The sequence below is a fragment of the Bubalus kerabau genome, chromosome 5 (assembly GCF_029407905.1).
Source record: "Bubalus kerabau isolate K-KA32 ecotype Philippines breed swamp buffalo chromosome 5, PCC_UOA_SB_1v2, whole genome shotgun sequence".
Taxonomy (NCBI): domain Eukaryota; kingdom Metazoa; phylum Chordata; class Mammalia; order Artiodactyla; family Bovidae; genus Bubalus; species Bubalus kerabau.
The window spans coordinates 131447606-131461506 of NC_073628.1; the positions used below are offsets into that span (position 1 = coordinate 131447606).

Genomic DNA, 13901 nt, shown 5'->3' on the forward strand with positions numbered 1-13901 from the left:
AGCCCCCCTGAAAGAGGAAATGGCAACCCACTTCAGTATTCTTGCCTGGAGACTCCCAAGGACAGAGGAGCCTGATGGGCTACAGTCCATGGGGTTGCAAAATGTGAGACACGACTGAGCACACACGCAAGGAGAGAGGCATGAGTTACGGCCGGAATTGGGAGAATTGTGCCAAAAAAGGTGAGGAGCAGTTGTGGGTGCAAAAAAGCAGGGGACAGGGGGAAACTCCCGAGGAAAGTGGGGGTTTTAAGAAACGTTGCAATGAGTTTAGAAACGTAAAGGGAGAACCCCTGCTTTGAACTATGGGCCAGTGTGTGCTTTTCAGGACGTCTCCATCCCAGCATCAAACCCCACCCCCCTGCCCGCTCTGCGCAGGTGCGTCTGAGGGGCGGAACTCGCTCACCTGCGCGTGGGCCCTTTATTTAGGCGATACGAGGCTAGGCTGATGCGCCGTTTCCCCGGATCTCGGCGGGAGTGACTTTGGACCAGGAGAAAGGTAGGAAAGGAGGTCTTTAAACACTCTGGGTACCCCTGGGTAGGTCCTGCGCCTGGTGTGGGGAAGATGGGAGGGCTGAAGGCTGGGCCCGTTTTAAATGTGGGACGTTTATTTGAGGACGGGAGAGGCCTAACGGGCAAGAAGCTCCTGGATGCGGTGCCCAGGCCCAGGAGCGGCCTCGGGTTTGCAAATATCCTTTCCTGTCGGTCCAGCCCCACGTGTAGCCCTCAGGGCACAGGAGATGCTCAGAGAACGCGCCGTCCACCCTGCCCTCGGTCTACAGCGTCCCCGGCCACTCCGGGCGTTTAGGACCGCGGGAAACTGAAGGCGCTTTGAAACTCCCAGGTGAGGCATCGAAGACCATTCGGGAGCCTTAAACATGGGAACAATAAAACAATTCTTAGTTCCTAAATGAAGACTAAGATAATGCAATGGAGTTTTTGTCTTAATATTTAATTTTGATTCTAACTGAAATATCAAACGTCATCCTTCAAAAATAGTCTGGGAACCCCCAATTTGTCGGCACCCTAGGTCTGGGTCTACACTCAGCTGTGGGGTAAAGTTTTTGAGTGGCAGGGGCCATGTGGGTGGAGACATACAAAGGGTAAAGCCTCAGTGCGAAACACGGGAGCATGGCTGAGCCAGCCCGGGCCAACCCAGGTGGAGGTTGTTGTAATTTCTAAACTAGATCTAATTTCTAGCCTATTTGTTATTTTCTCTCTGGTAGCACAAAAGAGAGACACAAGCTTGTCATAAGCACAAAACTTAAGACAAAGTTTTCCCTGATAAGTCTTCTTGGAAGTATCCACTATGAGAGAACATTAAAATATTTAAAATCTATTTGTATTTCTCAACTTATTCCAGGTTATATTTCCAAAGTCCAGAGAACTGATAAAATAATCCTTATTACAGTAAGAAGGGTTTTACTAGAACAACAGTGGTGTATCACAGATATCTAACACTGCCGTGTACTTTCAGCTCTGTCACTCAGTCGTGTCCAACTTTTTGCGATCCCTGGACTGCAGCATGCCAGGCTTCCCTGTCCATCACCAACTCCCAGGGTTTACTCAAATTCATGTCCATCGAGTCAGTGATGCCATCCAACCATCTCATCCTCTGTCGTCCCCTTCTCCTCCTGCCTTCGGTCTTTCCCAGCATTGGGGTCTTTTCCAATGAGTCAGTTCTTTGCATGAGGTGGCCAAAGTATTGGAGCTTCAGCTTCAGCATCAGTCCATCCAATGACTACTCAGGACTGATCTCTTTTAGAATGGACTGGTTGGATCTCCTTGCAGTCCAAGGGACTCTCAAGAGTCTTCTCCAACACCACAGTTCAAAAGCATCAATTCTTCAGCACTCAGCTTTCTTCATAGTCCAGCTCTCACACCCATACATGACTGCTGGGATCTGTATTTTACAATTGACAAAGAATGGGATTTCCCAAATATCTTCTCAACTGAACCTTGTATCAATTGTGTGATATAACAGAGTTACTACAAGTCTGGCAAATGAGTTAATGAGCCAGCCTCCTTCACATTTTAACAGGGACTTTCTGGAGATGGAATTTCTTTATTTTTATTGTTTGTGATTAATTTTCTTTATTTTGTATTGGAGGACAGCCAGTGAACAATGCTGTTATAGTCTCAGGTGGACAGCAAGAGTCTCAGTCATACATACGCATGCACCCATTCTCGCCCAGACTCCCCTCCCATCCAGGCTGCCACATAACATGGAGCAGAGTTCCCTGTGCTATGCAGTAGGTCATTTTAGGTTATCCACTTTAAATATAACATTGTGTACCTGAACACCCCAAACTCCCTAGCTATCTCTTCCTCCGTCCTTCCCTCCTGTCTACCATACGTTCATTCTCTGTAAGTCTCTTTCTGTTTTGTAAATAAGTTCATTTGTATGTCTTTTCTGATTCCACAAATAAGAGAGATCATATGTTTCTGCTTCTCTGACTGACTTCACTCACTATGACAATTTCCAGGTCCATCCATGTTGCTGCACATGACATTATTTCATGCTTTTTGATGACTGAGTAATACTCCATTGTGTATATATACCACATCTTTATTCTTTAGGTTGCTTCCGTGTATTGGCTATTGTAAACAGCGCTGCAGTGAACATTGGGGTACATGTTTTGGGGGTGGAATTTCTTGACACCCAAGATCAAAGCATTGTTACAAATCATGATTTTAATTAACTTTTTTCCTGAGGACAAGGGAGACACCTGGTTGGCAGGATAAAGAACACAGAGTAAAAGGCATCAGTATTCCTTTTCATAGACTCCTCATTGTTTAAGGCCTCGAGTAGCTGTTACCTTCTCTGGGAAGCCTGCCTCACTGCCCAAGGAGCTTTCTTTGTTCTTGGACTTTCCTGTAACTCAGATGGTAAAGAATCTGCCTGCAACACAGGAGACCTGGGTTCAATCCCTAGGTGGGGAAGATCCTCTGGAGAAGAAAATGGCAACCCACTCCAGTTTTGTTACCTGGATAATCCCATGGACAGAGGACCCTGACAGGCTACAATCCGTGGGGTCACAAGAAGTTGGACAGGACTGAGCAACTAACGCTACTACTACTCCCTGCTGCCGGAGGTACTTGATCAAAGATTCTGTGTTTGTATCCTCCATAGACTATGAGTTCTTTCAGAATTCTTTTATCCTCTTGTACGTGAGTAGAAGGCAACCCAGTGCTTATAGTACAAAGTGGATTTCAGTAAATAATACTGACCCATGACTTAAATGAGTACGTGAATTGATAGATGATTCATAAGTGGGACCACGTCTGTGGGTTGGTGATGTCTCACCAAGTCAGGATTTCTAAATTTAGCAAGGATTAATGAACTGGAGGATTAGGAGGGCTATAAAGTTTTAACTGAGAACCCCTCTTGTCAAGATCAAGTGTAGCTTGACATTAGCACCCTGGAAGCTGCATCTTTTGTAATGCTTCAGAATCTGAGTAACAATCTTAAGAAATATGCAGAAAATTATTAGACAATTAGACATGTCTAACAGTCCCTAGGAGGATACCTAACAATTCTGTCCTTCCCATAAACTAAGAAATTCATAAGGGATGGAATGCATTCTGATTACTCTTGTAAATGCTTGCAAAAATTCTCAAAGGCAGCAACTTGTAGGCAAGGCTCCTGGCAACATTCTGGTAATTTCTTAAGTACTCAGTTCTGAAGAAGGCAAACGTGGAGAGCATCTTCTGATGCCACTGCTAAAACAGCACTGATAAGCTTCTTGTCAGCACGGACTTCATGGTACATGGAAAAGCTGCAGGCTCTCCTCGCTGATTAGCACGAGAGCTTGTAAAAGGCTTCAACAGTGACATTTGAGACAGATCTCTGTAGCTTCAAACGTGTAATCAACAGAGTTCTTTATGGAAACCCAGCTGAAGTTCATACTTCACACCTTGGTACATTAATAACATTAATTTCACTCTGCCTTTATAATCAGTCCCACCTGCAGACATTTATTTGAAGATGATTGGATGGCATCACCGACTCAATGAACATGAGTTTGAGTAAGCTCTGGGAGTTGGTGATGGCCAGGGAAGCCTGGCATGCTGCGGTTCTTGGGGTCACAAAGAGTCGTGAATAACTGAACTGAGGGCCCACACGAGTAGGGAGGTAATAACACTTCTTTTAAAGAAAACTGCTCCATGGAAAAGGTAGAGATTGTGAAGAGTAATAATTTTACCTGAAATGTTAATAATTGCATATCTTTTTCTGAATTCTTACAAAAATTGACATTAAAAAAATAAAATCGACTTAAAAAACTAGCAAAATAAGAGCACTTTCAGTGACAGATGGGCAGTTTTCTTTTTTGTTGCTGTTACTGCTGGTTTCCTGAGTGATTCTTCTGTAAGCATCTGGCACAGATGGCATCATATCTCCTAGGATAGGGGATTTCTTGAAAAAGAAAAACAAGGCGTTCAGTGTTTGGGGTTCTCAGTGAAAACCATCGCTGTGCAGCTGGGTGTATGCTCCCCCTATACCAGGAGGGGGGGAACTGGGGGTTCAGGAAGTTCATATTCATGGTAGACTCTTCAATTCAAGCTGGGGGATAACAGAACCTACCTTTTGGCATTTTCTGTCTTCACAAAAATCACACAAGGAATATTATTCACAGAACTTGGAGAGTATAGAAAACTGTCAAATGTCTTTAAACTTATTATGAGATAATGAAAATGGGAAAAGCTAGCATTGTAGGTTTTAAAATTCAATATAAAGGATCCCTAATCCTAACATGTCCCCTGGTAGCTCAGACAGTAAAGAGTCTGCTTGCAATGCGGGAGACCTGGGTTCGATTCCTGGGTCAGGAAGATCCCCTGAGGAAGGAAATGGCAACCCACTCCAGTATTCTTGCCTAGAAATTCCCATGGATGGAGGAGCCTGGCAGGCTACATACTATGGTGTTTCAAAGAGCCCAACACTACTTCCCTTTCACTTTCACAATCCTAACAAAGCAACAGACTCAACTAAAGAACTCTAAACCTATAATATTTGCAGCATCTATATGTAGCTTCCCAAATGAAAGTTGTGTTTACTTAAAGTAGAAAGAAGATCAGCCATGTCTATTTCAGATTTAGGTTCAAGGGTATCCTGTCATGAAAGTGAAATTCCCGGAGGACTGGTGGGTTATGACAACTCTTCCCTTTGACCCTTGGCCAAGGCTAAGCTGGAGGAGGAAATGGCAACCCACCCCAGTATTCTTGCCTGGAAAATCCCATGGTCAGAAGAGCCTGGTAGGCTACAGCTGATGGGGTCACAAAGAGCTGGACACGACTGAGTGACTAAGCGCTCAAGGCTAAGCTAGTCCTGTCTAACCTGTGTTTCTGTCTTCTTCATCCATAGACTAATCTTCAATCTGGAAGGGTGAAGGAAACACGGTTAAGAGTGAACTTTACATGTATGCAGATCTCCAGTTCCATATACATTACATTCCAAACCACTTAAAGATCTTAAAATGCTTCATGATGCTATTTCAGTAGCACTTAGAGCAATCTCGAAGAATGAGACGGTCATCAGAAAGCTGGAGCAATGCAATCACTATTTGAATTTTTTTAAAACCTTTTTATTGTTGAAAATTTCAAACATATTTGAAGATAGAATAATATAACAAAATCCCTTAAATGTGTTACACAGCATCAGCAATTATCCACTCCTGTACTAGACCCCATTTCCTATAACGTAGCTATTGGGTTGGCCAAAAAGTTTATTGACGTTTTACCATAACCTGTTAGGAAAAACCCAAACAGAGTTTTTGGCCAACCCACCACTATACTCTATTGCCTACAATGTCTCTACTTTTTCCATCTTGTGAGCTTTTGAAGTGAATCCCAAACATATTATTTTCATCTCTCCATTTCAGTATAATGTCTCTGAAAGAAGTTAATAATGTAATGAAAATGTCAATATTCTAGCTAAAAAGTTGAAAAATTTAAAAATACTATCAATATCCAGTAAGCATGCAAATTTCCCATTATCCCATAAATGCTATAAATGGACTGATTTTATAGATTAGAAGAATTAGAATGCAAATAAATCTGTATGTGACAGAGATTTCTTAATTTCTTTTTCCTTTTACATACCTTTTTCAGATTCTTTTCCCTTAAAGGTTATTATACAATATTGAGTGTAGTTCCTGTGCTGTCCAGTAGGTCCTTGTTGGTTATCTATTTTGTATATAGTTGTGTGTCTAAGCTAATCCAAAACCCTGATTTATCCGACTCCCCTCCTCCTGCTTTACCCTTCGGTAATTATAGGTTTGTTTCTTTGTCTGTGGATATATTTGTTATGTAAATAAGCTCATTTGTATCTTTTTTAAGATTCCACATATAAGCAATATCATGATATTTATCTTTCTCTGTATGGATTACTTTACTAAGTATGATAATCTCTAAATCCATCCACATTACTACAAATACCATTATTTCCTCCTTTTTTATGCCTGAATAGTATTCCATTCCATCCTGAGTAGTATTCTATTCCAATGGAATAGTAGTATTCCATTGTATCAGTTCAGTTCAGTTCAGTCGCTCAGTCATGTCCGACTATTTGCCACCCCATGAATTGCAGCACGCCAGGCCTCCCTGTCCATCACCAACTCCTGGAGTTCACTCAAACTCACGTCCATCGAGTCAATGATGCCATCCAGCCATCCCATCCTCTGTCGTCCCCTTCTCCTCCTGCCCCCAATCCCTCCCAGCATCAGAGTCCTTTCCAATGAGTCAACTCTTTGCATGAGGTGGTCAAAGTACTGGAGTTTCAGCTTTAGCATCATTCTTTCCAAAAAAATCCCAGGGCTGATCTCCTTCAGAATGGACTGGTTGGATCTCCTTGCAGTCCAAGGGATCTCAAGAGTCTTCTCCAACACCACAGTTCAAAAGCATCAATTCTTCAGTGCTCAGCCTTCTTCACAGTCCAACCCTCACATCCATACATGACCACTGGAAAAACCATAGCCTTGACTAGATGGACCTTTGTTGGCAAAGTAATGTCTCTGCTTTTGAATATGCTATCTAGGTTGGTCATAACTTTCCTTCCAAGGAGTAAGCATCTTTTAATTTCATGGCTGCAGTCACCATCTTCAGTGATTTTGGAGCCCCAAAAAATAAAGTCTGACACTGTTTCCACTGTTTCCCTATCTATTTCCCATGAAGTGATGGGGCCGGATGCCATGATCTTCGTTTTCTGAATGTTGAGCTTTAAGCCAACTTTTTCACTCTCACCTTTCACTTTCATCAAGAGGCTTTTGAGTTCCTCTTCACTTTCTGCCATAAGGGTGGTGTCATCTGCATATCTGAGGTTATTGATATTTCTCCTGGTAATCTTGATTCCAGCTTGTGTTTCTTCCAGTCCACCGTTTCTCATGTATATGTGTGTGTATATATGCACACATACATGCTGTAGTCACTCAGTCGTGTCTGACTCTTTGAGACCCCATGGACTGTTGCCTGCCAGGCTCCTCTGTTCATGGGGATTCTACCAGAAAGAATATTGGAGTGGATTGCCATCCCCTTCTCTAGGGGATTGTCCCAACCTAGGGATCGAACCTGGGTCTCATGCACTGCTGGTGGGTTCTTTACCAGCTGAGCCACCCATGTGCTCTCACACATTAACCAGTAGACATTTAGGTTGTCTCTGTGGCTTGGCTATTGTAAATAGTGCTGCAATGAACACTGGGGTATGTGTATCTTTTCAAATTAGAGTTTTCTGCAGATCTATGCCAAGGACTGGGATTGACAGATCATAGGATAACTGTGTTTAGCTTTGAAGAAACCTCCATACTGTTTTCCATAGTTCCTGTATGCCGAGGTCCAGCCCCGGCTGATCCAGGGAGTTCGAAGCGGGGACGGCGTCGGCGAGGATCAGGATACAATAGCTTCAATTAGATATTAATTAGAGATGTAAAGAGTAATAGAATGAGGATATCTCAGCAGGAAAATTCAGTGGAGAAAAGAGGCTGAGTAGCTTGGTTTACGCGGGAGACCAATAAAACTTCAAGACAAGAAGTTTGCACCACTTACGTAGGCCGCAGGCATCCTTCCATTCTCCCGAAGGAGAGGAGACACTGAGGCCTCCCCGGTCGGATCTTAGAAGCCCAGGCATAATTAGTAAGCATGGCGGGTTCCGCGCTCCAGATGGAGACTCAGCCAGAGTTTGAGAGAGAGAGTGACATGGGGAGACCAGAATTTCGAGGAACTGATCCCAATTCTTTATTTTCCATGGTCTACTTTTATACACTGAGATGTTATGCAAAAGTCACGCGGGGTCAGCAGTCCTGACTTTTATCAAAGTCAGGTCCTTCATACAAATGTATACAGAGGTCGTAGGGGTGTTACATCATCTTCTGGCCAGGGGGCCTGCTGACAATTTATGACCCTCCCTTGTGACCCCTTGTGACAGCGGTCAGTCAACCAGGGCACTTATTTCTCCAGCGGTGATTATTTTTAAAACAGACGCCACCCAAATAAAGTTACATTCCTATAGGGTGAGGGTGTAGTGGGTTTTAGTTAAGGAAAGAATTTACTTAGCCTAAGGTCTAACATGATTAATATCAAAGGTTAATACTTATTTCTTCTATATATTCATTAATGTGTATAAGGGCAGGGAATGTGGAGACTTAGCAACAAACATTGGCTCAACAAGTGAAAAACCCTTCACCAATACAATTTCTAATCAGCCCACTATACTTATACTAATAGTTTTCTAACTTTTCTAAGGAACCTGTTTTTAGAAGGTTTAAAGCATCTCGTGCCTCTCACAGTTGGGAGGCTGTGAGCAATCACATGTGGCCAGACAAGCCTGTCAGGCAGGCTAGAGAACCTTCAGAGGAGTTTGTAGGTTGAAACACTCTTGTCACGCCCAGGAATTTTTATTAACTGGAGCTCTAAGTTAACTCCTTCTCCGAAAGAGGTGGTGGGGGATAGCCCCCCGTAAAGTCAGAGGTGTAGGTGGGAGCACAAAGTAGTAAAGTAGGCAGGCTCTGGTTAGGGGGGTAGATGCTCGAGGATTTCCAGGGGGACTCCTGAGGCTCGATCCCGCCTTTGCGTATGTCGAGCCTCCTTCCTCATGACCTTTGCCATGGGTGGAGTGCCTCACACTGTCCCCCAACACCTGTACCAGTTTACATTCCAACCAATGGTTAAGTTTTTTTTAATTGTCGGTTTTCATCTGTCTCTACTTCTTTCCCCCTTTTTTATGTCTTGCTTTTGTTATGTGGTTAAAGAAACAGAGATGGTTTTATGTTCTTGAACAGTTCCTTCTGTCTTTTCTATTAATATATATCCTGAACATTGATAGTTGGATCTAGAGTTTTGATCAGATTTGGAGTATATATTTTTCCAAGACAATTTCATGGGTGGAAGGGTGTTCTATCAGAAGGCAAAAAAATGTCTGATTTTCTCTTCTGTAATGTTAGCAGGAATTAATGCTCAAATCTTAGTTCAGGCAGTTCATTAGGGAAGAACATGGTGATAGTCTGCCTTCTTTTTTTATTAGCTGAAATACTATTGTAAAGTGAAACTTCCTCTGATAAACTCATATGTTATCCAGTGGTGTGTTAGTGTAGTAAACGCAGGATAGATATTTGATTCTCTTCATGTTCCCATTTCCAAAATAATGAGTTTCAGTTCAGTCAGTTCAGTCGCTCAGTCATGTCCGACTCTTTGCGACCCCATGAATCGCAGCACTCCAGGCCTCCCTGTCCATCACCAGCTCCCAGAGTTCACTCAGACTCACGTCCATCGAGTCAGTGATGCCATCCAGCCATCTCATCCTCTGTCGTCCCCTTCTCCTCCTGCCCCCAATCCCTCCCAGCATCAGAGTCTTTTCCAATGAGTCAACTCTTCGCATGAGGTGGCCAAAGTACTGGAGTTTCAGCTTCAGCATCATTCCTTCCAAAGAAAATCCAGGGCTTATCTCCTTCAGAATGGACTGATTGGATCTCCTTGCAGTCCAAGGGACTCTCAAGAGTCTTCTCCAACACCACAGTTCAAAAGCGTCAATTCTTCAGCACTCAGCTTTCTTCACAATCCAACTCTCACATCCATACATGACCACTGGAAAAACCATAGCCTTGACTAGAGAGACCTTTGTTGGCAAAGTAATATCTCTGCTTTTGAATATGCTATCTAGGTTGGTCATAACTTTCCTTCCAAGGAGTAAGTGTCTTTTAATTTCATGGCCCCAATCACCATCTGCAGTGATTTTGGAGCCCAAGAAAATAAAGTCTGACACTGTTTCCACTGTTTCCCTATCTATTTCCCATGAAGTGCTGGGACTGGATGCTATGATCTTTGTTTTCTGAATGTTGATCTTTAAGCCAACTTTTTCACTCTCCTCCTTCACTTTAATCAAGAGGCTTTTGAGTTCCTCTTCACTGTCTGCCATAAGGGTGGTGTCATCTGCATATCTGAGGTTATTGATATTTCTCCTGGCAATCTTGATTCCAGCTTGTGTTTCTTCCAGTCCACCGTTTCTCATGATGTACTCTGCATGTAAGTTAAAGAAGCAGAGTGACAATATACAGCCTTGACATACTCCTTTTCCTATTTGGAACCAGTCTGTTGTTTCATGTCCAGTTCTAACTGTTGCTTCCTGACCTGCATATAGGTTTCTCAAGAGGCAGGTCAAGTGGTCTGGTATTCCCATCTCTTTCAGAATTTTCCACAGTTTATTGTGATCCACACAGTCAAAGGCTTTGGCATAGTCAATAAAGCAGAAATAGATGTTTTTCTGGAACTCGCTTGCTTTTTCCATGATCCAGCGGATGTTGGCAATTTGATCTCTGGTTCCTCTGCCTTTTCTGAAACCAGCTTGAACATCTGGAAGTTCACGGTTCATGTATTGCTGAAGCCTGGCTTGGAGAATTTTGAGCATTATTTTACTAGCGTGTGAGATGCGTGCAATTGTGCGGTAGTTTGAGCATTCTTTGGCATTGCCTTTCTTTGGGATTGGAATGAGATCTGACCTTTTCCAGTCCTGTGGCCACTGCTGAGTTTTCCAAATTTGCTGGCATATTGAGTGCAGCACTTTCACAGCATCATCTTTCAGGATTTGAAATAGCTCCACTGGAATTCCATCACCTCCTCTAGCTTTGTTTGTAATGATGCTTTCTCAGGCCCACTTGACTTCACATTCCAGGATGTCTGGCTCTAGGTCAGTGATCACACCATCGTCATTATCTTGGTTGTGAAGATCTTTTCTGTACAGTTCTTCTGTGTATTCTTGCCACCTCTTCTTAATATCCTCTGCTTCTGTCTATACCATTTCTGTCCTTTATCAAGCCCATCTTTGCATGAAATGTTCCCTTGGTACCTCTAATTTTCTTGAAGAGATCTCTAGTCTTTCCCATTCTGTTGTTTTCCTCTATTTCTTTGCATTGACCGCTGAGGAAGGCTTTCTTATCTCTTCATGCCATTCTTTGGAACTCTGCATTCAGACGCTTATATCTTTCCTTTTCTCTTTTGCTTTTCGCTTCTCTTCATTTCACAGCTATTTTAGTTCCTAGTATATTCTAATGATGATCAATTAACTCTTTTTTGAGTATTATAATAAATTCATGGAAATATATGTCTGTTAGTACAATGCATCTGTTATTTTCATTGGTGTTCAAATTAAATCTTTTTAGCCTCTGGGAAGCTCTTCAGTGTGGCTCTTGAGATCTTTTGAAACTACTTGGATAGTCTTGATAGATTCATGGCTATTTTGTATCACAGCAAGTTTCAGGCATCTTGTAGATTTTTTGCCCGGACCTGGACAACCTTTTTGCTAAAGATGCTGGGGTTCTTCTCCATAGGAAATGGTCGAGAACACAGCTGGGATTGTAAGTCCTACTTGCATATGTCACAGCTGGGGTGGTCATTGTTTCCTTTTCAGTAGACAGAAGTAGGTAACACTCTTTGTTTTTTTTTTTTTTTTAAGAGAAAATATTTCATGCCTTATCTCAAGCTCTCTTTTAATATTCAGATTTTACATTTGCATTGTCTTTCTCCTATGCTGTCAATCTCAATTTTAAGGACATAGGGGTTTTCATGCAGTGTCTCTAGTCATTTTTGTTCTTTGAAGGTCATTGTTGGAGAGCTCCTCAGGAAAGGTTTAAGGGTGTTCACCATGAACCTGTATGCTGTTAACAATGTGTTGGTAACTGGATATAAAATCCTGTCTCACATTTTGTTCCTTAAAGCGTCTTTAAAAGTTACCCTATTGTCTTCTGTCATTTCTGCTCTCGGGGGCATTGCCATTGGAAAGTCTAATTGCAATCTGAATTTATTTCTTGCTTACAATTTTTAAGGTCTGGTGATTTTATTAAGTGTTTTCATTGTATTTTTTTATTACTGCTTTAATAAAATACCACAAACATAACATAAAGCAACACAAATTTATCATCTTACAATTCTCTAGGTCAGATGTCCAACATGTGTCTCCCTGGGCTGAAATCAAGGTATCAGCAAAAATGCCTTCTTTTCTGAAGGCTCTAAAGAACAATGTATTTCCTTGACCTTCCAACTTCTAGGGCCACCTAATGCCTTGGGTCAAGGACACTGTCCTTCCTCTTCAAAGCAAGCACCATCTTCAATAATCACATCACTCTCCCACAACAGCCAGGAAAAGTTCTCCTCCATTAAGGATTCGTGTGGTTAGATTGGGGTTTCTCAGGTAACACAGGATAGTCTCATCTCAAGGTCCTTAACTATTTTTTTCCTTTTTTTTAGTTAAGTTTTTATTTTATATTGGAATATAGTTTAGGTACAGTGTTGTGTTAGTTTCAGGTGTATAGCAAAGTGATTCAATTATACATACACATATGACCACTCTTTTTTAGACTCTCTTTCCACATAGGTTGTTACAGAGTATTGAGTAGAGTTCTTTGTGCTCCACAGTAGGTCCTTGTTGTTTATTTTATATATAGTAGTGGGTAAATTTTAGTCCCAAACTCCTAACTTATCACTCCCTTCCCTACATTTCCTTTTGGAACTGTAAGTTTGTTTTCAAAGTCTGTGAGTCTGTTTCTGTTTTATAAATAAATTCATTTGCACCATCTTTTTAGCTTTCATATTTCTTAGATTTGTTTGACTGACTTAGTATGACAATCACTGGGTCCATCCATATTGCTGTAAATGGCATTCTTCCATCCTTTTCATGGCTGAGTAATATTCCATTGTCTGTACATACCATATCTTCTTTATCGTTCCTCTGTTGATGGGCACTTAGGTTGCTTTCCTGTCTTGGCTGTTGTGTTTACTGCTGCAGTGAGCATTGGATGGCATGTATCTTTTCAAATTTGTTTTCTCCAGATACATGCCCAGTGGTGGTGGTTGGTTAGCCAACACAGGTTATGAAAGAATTCAGAGAGATTAGGAAGAGGAGAAGAGAGTTTTCATTCACTTTCTAAAGGAGGAAAGGGGGCAGGCATGTAGAATGGTGTTGGCACCAAAGGGTGAGGGTTTGAGTCTTTTATTGAGTTTCAAAGGGCAAGGTGCAGGAAAAGGGGTGGGTTCATGTGTCTTTGGTCCATGGCGGTATCTGGGCTGGCTGTGTCTCTACAGGACGTGGTTTTTTGGAGAATAGACTTGCAGTCTTCAGTAATTTCTCAGTTCTTAGGTGTCAGAAAGAAACTTGATAGTGGTCCTTGACAGGTGCTACTCTGTTGTGAACAATGTTCAATGGGTTTACATTTCCTCCCTCTGAATATAACTTCTTCTTGAGTGTTACATGGAGCCCAGTTGGCCCATTTTTAAAAACTGGGGTGGAAGTCTCTTCTTTCATAACTTCTTCTTGCTGAGCTGCACAGGGCTGTCCCTACCTGGTGGAGGTGGAGGGGCATGTGGGCTGTCTTGGAATTGAATGGTCGGAAAGGTAAGACCCATGATAGAGGAGAAAGATTTGCTAA

General features: G+C 42.2%; 1 long non-coding RNA gene across 5 annotated transcripts in view; it reads left to right on the forward strand.

The window, feature by feature from the left end:
• The first annotated feature begins 443 nt into the window (after nucleotides 1–443).
• LOC129653439 (uncharacterized) overlaps nucleotides 444–13901 on the forward strand; it is a 62836-nt gene continuing 49378 nt past the window's right edge. The window contains exons 1-3 of one of the 5 annotated variants that reach the window (XR_008715128.1): nucleotides 444–496; nucleotides 709–841; nucleotides 2782–3092. This is a non-coding gene — a long non-coding RNA (uncharacterized LOC129653439). Of the gene's footprint in view, nucleotides 497–613; nucleotides 842–2781; nucleotides 3093–13901 lie in introns of all 5 variants that reach the window. The other 4 variants (XR_008715126.1, XR_008715129.1, XR_008715127.1 and 1 more) reach the window with 4 other exon arrangements.